This window comes from Dromiciops gliroides, chromosome 4, assembly GCF_019393635.1.
Source record: "Dromiciops gliroides isolate mDroGli1 chromosome 4, mDroGli1.pri, whole genome shotgun sequence".
In the NCBI taxonomy this organism is placed as follows: domain Eukaryota; kingdom Metazoa; phylum Chordata; class Mammalia; order Microbiotheria; family Microbiotheriidae; genus Dromiciops; species Dromiciops gliroides.
Window position 1 is genome coordinate 95,562,929 of NC_057864.1, and position 8,000 is coordinate 95,570,928.

General features: G+C 35.6%; 1 non-coding gene across 1 annotated transcript; it reads right to left on the reverse strand.

Moving 5' to 3' along the window:
• Window positions 1-7,642: 7,642 nt before the first annotated feature.
• On the reverse strand, window positions 7,643-7,745 carry LOC122726978. The gene has a single exon (XR_006352968.1). It is a non-coding gene; the product is annotated as a U6 spliceosomal RNA (small nuclear RNA).
• Window positions 7,746-8,000: the final 255 nt, after the last annotated feature.

Sequence of the window (8,000 nt, forward strand, 5' to 3'; positions counted from 1 at the left end):
AGAGTGTCTCCTGTCCTAAATACCATTTAGTGCTTCAGAACAGGCTAGAGATGAGATCATCTATGTAAGTCTTAAAACTTTTATAGGGGGCGGCTAGGTGGCGCAGTGGATAAAGCACCGGCTCTGGATTCAGGAGTACCTGAGTTCAAATCCGGCCTCAGACACTTGACACTTACTAGCTGTGTGACCCTGGGCAAGTCACTTAACCCCCATTGCCCCGCAAAAAAAAACAAAACAAAAAAAAACAAAACAAAAAACTTTTATAAATGTCAGTTATTGGTATCTCACTTGAAGAGTGCTCTGCACGTAGCAGATATTTAATAATCCATTGATCAACTAGCACATTATAACCAATACTTGAAGAGGGTGGTGGTTGGGAGTCACTTGGTTAAAATTTCAAGTAGTACAAAAGAAAATATAATGATTTATCCATAGACAATAATGAAAGATAGGGGGATCTCTCGGGCCTTCCTAATAAGTGAGATGTATCCTGCTTCTCCCTATCCTGAGTATTAATTATGATTATTAGTGGTATGAGTAAGCTAGGGTTCTGATCCCCAAGACCCCTCAAGAACATGGGCATTTCATCACCAATGCTTAAGACTCCTGTCTGTTTCTAGGGTGACTCACGGACCCGGAACTTAAATGAACTCCTGTACTCACTTGCTAGTTTGACCTTAAAATCAAACTGTTTTCCCAGTCATTAATCAGCCCTAGGAAGGATATACAGTGGATTTCCTTCCTTATCATCTTAAATGACAGAAAACAGGGAGGGAATGAAAGTGTGGCTGGTTTGTCTCCTGGAGCATCCCTGTGTTTCTTTACATGTTTTGTTGGAAGAGATTTGTCTTTGGAGAGAGCACAGACTGGAAAAAAAAAAAAGGCAAGGGTCATTGTTAGTCCAAGAGAGCCAATACTTGAGATGGAGATTCCCCATAGGAAGTGAGGCTAACTTGGTCAGGTCATAATTAATCTATGTGGTTATTTCCTTGGTGCCCGTTTGCACTGAAGCCAATCAATACTCTGAAGAGCAGAGGTCTGAATTTATTGTGCAGTGTTACAGTAAATGTTTATTGCCCTTTTAAAAATAAAATACACATTTTCCCTTTAGTTAAAGGCAGTTTAAAGTTTGGGGTACCACATATACAAAAGGCCTTTCCTGATCTCACTTCCCAACCCTACTCCTCAATTATTTGTACCCTCTTCCTCTTGAAATGACTTTGTATTATTTTGCATGTGCTGCCTACTCCCCCCGCCCTCCAATTCCAAAGTATATAACTAGAGGGCAGGAAGTATTTTTCTTTTTCCTATGTAACTCCAGTACCCTGAACATAGAAGATGTTTCTTAAATGTTTACTGAATTAATTTTAATTCTTGCAAATAGCTTAGTTTCAAAGTTCATTACCAAGAAACTCCCATAATCCTTACTGAAAGGATTTGCTAGTGGGGTTAGGAAGAATGGTTATTTTGGTGAGACAATGAGAACTGTGATAGATGTTAAGCTCCCAGTTTAAGGTAAATTTATTCCACTCACCCCCACCCTGTGTCACAGGTTTTAAATATATATTCTTTCCAACTTTGTATTGTGAAATTAGTGAAATGTGGTTTCCCCATTGTTGTAACTTATGAAATTTGTCACAATGGAAGAGGTGGTGTGGCAAAGCTTAAGGTTTATCTCATGCCGTTCCTGGGCTGTGACAGTCTGACTGTATGTCTTGCCCGGTTTATCACCTGTCTCTACCTTTAGTGATGTGAACCTTTGGGGTGAGGGTTATATAAAGTATGTGAAGTACTTAGAGAAAGGTGCTCGATAAATCAAAGATTTTATTACAGCCTCAGTGTCTGACATATTTACAGATTTACTGTTCTATAAAAGATGTTTGAGGTTTGTTTGTTTTTCTCTTCTATAGTTTTAAACATTAATCTCTGCCTGGGTCAACAATGGCAAATGAAGAATTATGGGGAGACCTAACTATTTAAAAAAAACTTTATAGGAAAACTATAAAACAATCTCATCCTTCCTCTAAGCTTTTTGAACATCTGAGTGTCAGTCAGTTTCCTCATCTGTAAAAGAAAGGTTGAAATAGATAAGATTTCTTCCTGTCCTAAGAGCCTAAAATCCCATATAGATGTTTACTAAGGCTACCCTAACTGGTCAAATATTTGGACAATTAAGAATTATCTTGGGACAGCTAGATGGCACAGTAGATAAGGCACTGGCCCTAGATTCAGGAGGATCTGAGTTCAAATCCAGCCTCGGACATTTGACACTTACTAGCTGTGTGACCTTGGGCAAGTCACTTAACCTTCATTGCACCCCCCCAAAAGAATTATCTTACAAAGTAATTATTAAAACTAATATTCTATATAGAGAAATTCTCCCTATCATACACAGGAACTTTTAAAGCAAGTTTCTGAGATATCACTTCACCTAAGAAATGAACTTAAAATTTTAGTGATAATGGCATTTTCATACAATGATTTCTTCATGACCACCTGGTTTAATTTTCCTTTATGCTTTGATACATTCATATGACCTTTAAATCTTATCTTTTCCTGTCCATCTTAAAGCTATGTATCCTCAAAACTTTCTTATATCTATTGAAGGCACCTCAATCTCTCCAGTGACCAAGGTTTCTGACTTTAGAATCATTGTTAACTATTCCCTTTCCCTCACACTTCAAATCCTATCAGATACTGAGTCTTACTCATTGTAGTTCCACTATACCTTTCACATTTGACTCCTTATTTTCATCCATATAACCTTTAACAAAGTTTAAGTCTGCAACCCTTCTTGCCTGGATTATTGCAAATTATTTCAATTGCTCTCCCTGCTTCCAGCCCCTCCTGTTTCCAATCCATCCTTAACACAGTTGCCAGATGTAGATTTCTAAAAAAAGACAGATGTGACCATGTTACCCTCTAAGTCAAAAAGATTCAATGAATGAATGGGAAAAGCATTTATTAAGTACTTACTGTATACACAGCACTGCTCTAAGAGCTGGGGGCACCAATATAATTATTAAGTACTTACTGTGTACATAGCACTGTTCTAAGAGTTGGGGGTACCAATACAATTATTTAGTACTTACTGTATACACAGCACTGCTCTAAGAACTGGGGGTACCAATATAAAAGATAATCCTGCTCTCAAGGAGCTCACATTTTAATAGGTGAAGACAATACATATGGCATCTTTCAGCTGCAAGTCAGATGAAACAGCTTCCTGGTGCTCAGGGTACAAGAGCAAGTAGATATTAACGTATGTCATTCCCACTGATAACACCATATCCATTTCGAACATTGAACTATTTGCCTGAGCTAAGAACTTTGGTGATAAGAACTTTCTTTTCCACATCCATAGTATCTATCCTTGCAAAGAAAGGGACTGCAACATCTATGGGGAAATTACCAGGTCTTATCTTTATAAGGATTGCTTTCCTAGATAATAGCTATGGAGACCAGGCTTGACACATGACTAGTGGTCTGCTGGAGATAGGAAGTACCTTATTTCCACTATCATAAAATACATGTAGCCTCATTTCATTCTTTTACTGTCCCTGTAACTTGCAATATAGGTGACTAGGGCTGGAGGTCGCTACAGGAAATAAAGAGGAGAGCTGCACCTTAGAGAGAGAATAGAGAGGTGGGGTTAAACTCAAGGGGAAATGAGTATGAGGAAGAGGTCAACATTCCTCGTTGTCTGGGTTAGCTTTTTATTCCTTTAACCCCACTCTATAATAACCATGCTCTAAGCTATAGCTAAGACATCCTCACCAGATACCAGACAAACCGCCAGCCCTGTTTATTTATCTTCCTAAGAGTAAAAATGCTATGCATAGAATTTCAGTATGGGTGCTACTTCTGAGGGGGCTGGAGTAGCGGTGGAATGATGACATTATACCAAGATAATGTGATGAGAATTCATTGAAACATGGTTTGTTCAAAAGAAGTTGGAGTTAACCAGTGGGTAGGGACTTAAAGCCAAATTCTAATTGGCAGGTCCATAAACTGACATGCCTGTCCACAGACCCAGTAGAAAGATGGTGAGGTATTTCCAGGTCATGTAATAAACAAGATGAAGGACTAGACAATGAAGAGAAAATAACTTCTATCATCTCTCAAGGAGAGAGACTACATGAGAATAGATGATGTGGCAAAGGCAAGTATTGAAACAGGGAAAGAGAAATCTTGATTCAGTGGTGGTAGCGGGTTCCACTGAAGAATAATTTCATGGATACACATATAGATTCTATAATGACAGATAGAAATTTTACAATGGGTATAATCTGTAGGGGTTTGGTGCCCATAGAGAACACTACCTCTAAGAGAATTGTGCCCCTATGGACATCTTTTTTTGCCTCAGGAGGAGGACCAGAGCTCCTAGGGACAAGCCTCATTCAGAAGAGTGGGAGGATATGGACCCCAAGAGGAGATTTCTTGGCAAATGAGAAAGACATTGATTACAGGGAGCACAGGGGTGGTAGAAATTAACTATATACTCAGGACACAGAGAAATTTCTACCGTGGGGCAATACTTTTATCCTCTCTATCTTCTGCAGGAACTAATAATTCTAAAAACAGGGCACAATGGGAAAAAATGGGGAGAGGGGATAAGATTTATAAAACAATAATATAGAAATTGTTTAAAGGTGGGAATTTAAACTTTGTACTTCTGGAGTTTTAATTCTATGAGGAACAGAGATCTCAAATACTCAAGTCTCAGAAAAGGATATAGAACTAGTTCTATAGGAAATATGAAAAGAAAAAAAAACAACAACAAACCTCCTAGTCCTGATGGATTCACAGGAAAATTCGATTGAAATTTTGATGAAAAATTATTAAGAGTACAGGAAAGGGGCGGCTAGGTGGCGCAGTGGATAAAGCACCGGCCCTGGATTCAGGAGTTCCTGAGTTCAAATCCGGTCTCAGACACTTAACACTTACTAGCTGTGTGACCCTGGGCAAGTCACTTAACCCCATTGCCCATGAAAATAAAATTAAAAAAAAAAAAAGAGTACAGGAAAATTTCTTTTCAAAAATTGAGAAAGAACCCTACCAGACTATTTTTATGAGGTAAGAGGCAATTCTTGCCTCATAATATTTTTTGACATGATTTTAAAATTTTAAATAAAATCCTATCAAAATACTACAGTAAAAAAAAAAAGATACTACAGTAATTCATCCAAGAAATCACTCATCATGACCAAGTTGAATTATACCAGGGATTCAGTCATGGTTCAACACTGAGAAAACAATCAATATAATTAATCATATTAAAAACAAAAACATCCAAAGCCACATATTTCTCTCAATAGATTCTGAAAAAAAAAAAACCCTTTGACAAAGCACAATACTCATTTATGCTAATAGCCCAACAATGTATAGGAATAGAAGGACTTTTTGGAAATATTACAAAAAACAGCTCTCTCAAACTAAAAGCAAATATCATATGCAATAGAGGTATACTAGGAGCCTTCCCAAACAATACAGTTTTAAAGGAAGGATGAACCTTGCTAAAATTCAATATATTTCTAGAAAAGTTAGCAATAGCAGTAAGACAAGAGAAAGAACTTAAAGGTATAAATATAGGTAAAGAGAGATGAAACTAAGGGTGAGCTAGAACTAACGAACTAGTTCAAGAAATTGGACTATTAACATTTTAGAGTGAGTATTTACATATTAGAAATTAGAAGACACTACAAATCATGGCTAGATTTATTCTTCCATTGATTTCTGGAAATGACGGAGAAATGATGGAGGAAACATCAATAATACAGATTAAACTTTAAAAATGTGTTGTACTTTTTCAGATAGCTAATTGTTAAGCATTTACCAGCACACCACTGGATGAGGTTATCTCTATTTGCTAACATGCTAGTTTTCCTAGAAAACTCAAGGGAATCAGCAAAGATACTCATTGAGATTTAAAAGAGAATAGATAGGATCTCCCAGTTTCACTCAGGCTGGAAGTAAATTGGCTACTTTCAGGCCTGATCTCACTACTAATTGGTGTAAGAGCTTTATCTCTTCTATTTCAGACTGGGGCTGGTTTGCCCTCCTTAGAGGGGGATGGTGACCCCTTATTCCCATGGGCTTACTCTATTGATTCCAGACTTAGTATGGACACATGATTGGCTTAGCTCACTGCAGCTAAGAAGCCACAAACTCAAGATAAGCCAATCTTAGCCTCCCAAGTAGTTGATACCACAAGTATATGCCACTGCTTCTGGCTAACTGAAATAATTTATAGCTTCAACAAAATTGAAGTATACAAAATAAATCTCAAAAATCATTAGTATTTCCATATAATAATAATAATAATACCAAGAAGCAATAAAAGGAAAGGAAAACTCATTTATAATAACTACACAATGCATAACGTGTTTGGAGATCAAACAACGGAGACACAAAAATACTTGCATAATTTCTATTACAAAATGTTCCTTAAAGAAAATAAAGAACAACTTAAGTAGCTAGAAGAATATTCAGGGATCATGGCTGAACTATGCCAATATAATAAAACTTAAAATACTATCAAAATTAATTTCTATTTTTAATGCTATACAAATCAAACTATCAAAGAGATGCTTTACAGAACTCAATCAAATAATTACAAAATTCATTTGGAGAAACAAAAGATCCAGACTATCAATGGAAATGTAAAGATGAAGACTCTAATAGAGATTAAAATGCTATAGCCTTAAAAAAAATGGTATTGGTTATAAGATAAAGAAGTAGATCAAAAGAATACAGTACACAGGAGAATATCAAAAACAATAGAACTCAATAACCCAATGCTCTATAAGCTTAAAAAATACAGATTATCTAGGCAAAGAACTGTATTTCTAAAAACTGCTAGAAAAACTTGAATATCAGTCCAGAAGAAATTAGGCTTAGATAAACATTTTATTCTATATCACATAATAAATTCAAAATGGATATGAATCTTTATTATCAAATGCTTTACAAAAAAACAGAAGTATATCACATAATTTTCACAGTTATGGATAGGAGATGTATTATTTTTAACAGCATTTTATTTTTTCCAAGTACATGTAAAGATAATTTCTAACATTCATTTAAAATTTTTTGAGTTCCAAATTTTTCCCTCTCCCTCTCTTCCCTTCCTCTTCCTAAAATGGTAAGCAACTTAGTATAGGTGATATATATGCAATCATGTAAGTCATATATCCATATTAGTCATGCTATGAAAGAAGAATGAGACTAAAAGGAAAAAACCATGAAAAAATAAAATGAAAATATCATGCTTTGATCTGCATCAAACTGACTCCATCAGTCCTTTCTCTGGATGTGGATAACATTTTTCATCATGAGTACTTTGGAGTTTTCTTGGATTATTGTATTGCTGAGAAGAGCTAAGTCATTCATAGGTGATCATTGCACAATGTTGCTGTTTCTGTGTATGATGTTTTTCTGGTTATGCAAATTTCACCTTGTATCAGTTCATGTAAGTCTTTCCAGGTTTTTCTGAAATCTTCCTGCTCATCATTTCTTATAGTACAATAGTATTAGGAGATGTAATCTTAATCAAAGTTTAAAGGCAATTACAAATTTAAAAATGAATAATTTTGACTGCATGAAATTGAAAAGCTTCAGCACAAACAATACCAATGCATCTAAGGAAAGTAATCACTTCAGGAATTTGTGTTTCATCCTTAAGCAGGGGCCAAGCTAATATTCTCTGTATCATTCCAATTTTAGTATATGTGCTGCTGAAGCAAACTCTAAGAAAAGTAATTAAATGGGAAAAATGTTTGCATCAAGTTTTTGAGATAATAATTCAGTATTCACAGACAGTTAAACAAGATACATACTTACATATACACATGTGTAGCATGCACACAAACACACATATATATAGTTATAGGTATAACTAAACAATACATATATGAACAAATGTATAAATAAAAGTCATTCCCCAATAGATATGTGGTCAAAATAAAGATAAAGTTCTCAAAAGGAGAATTTAAAATTAT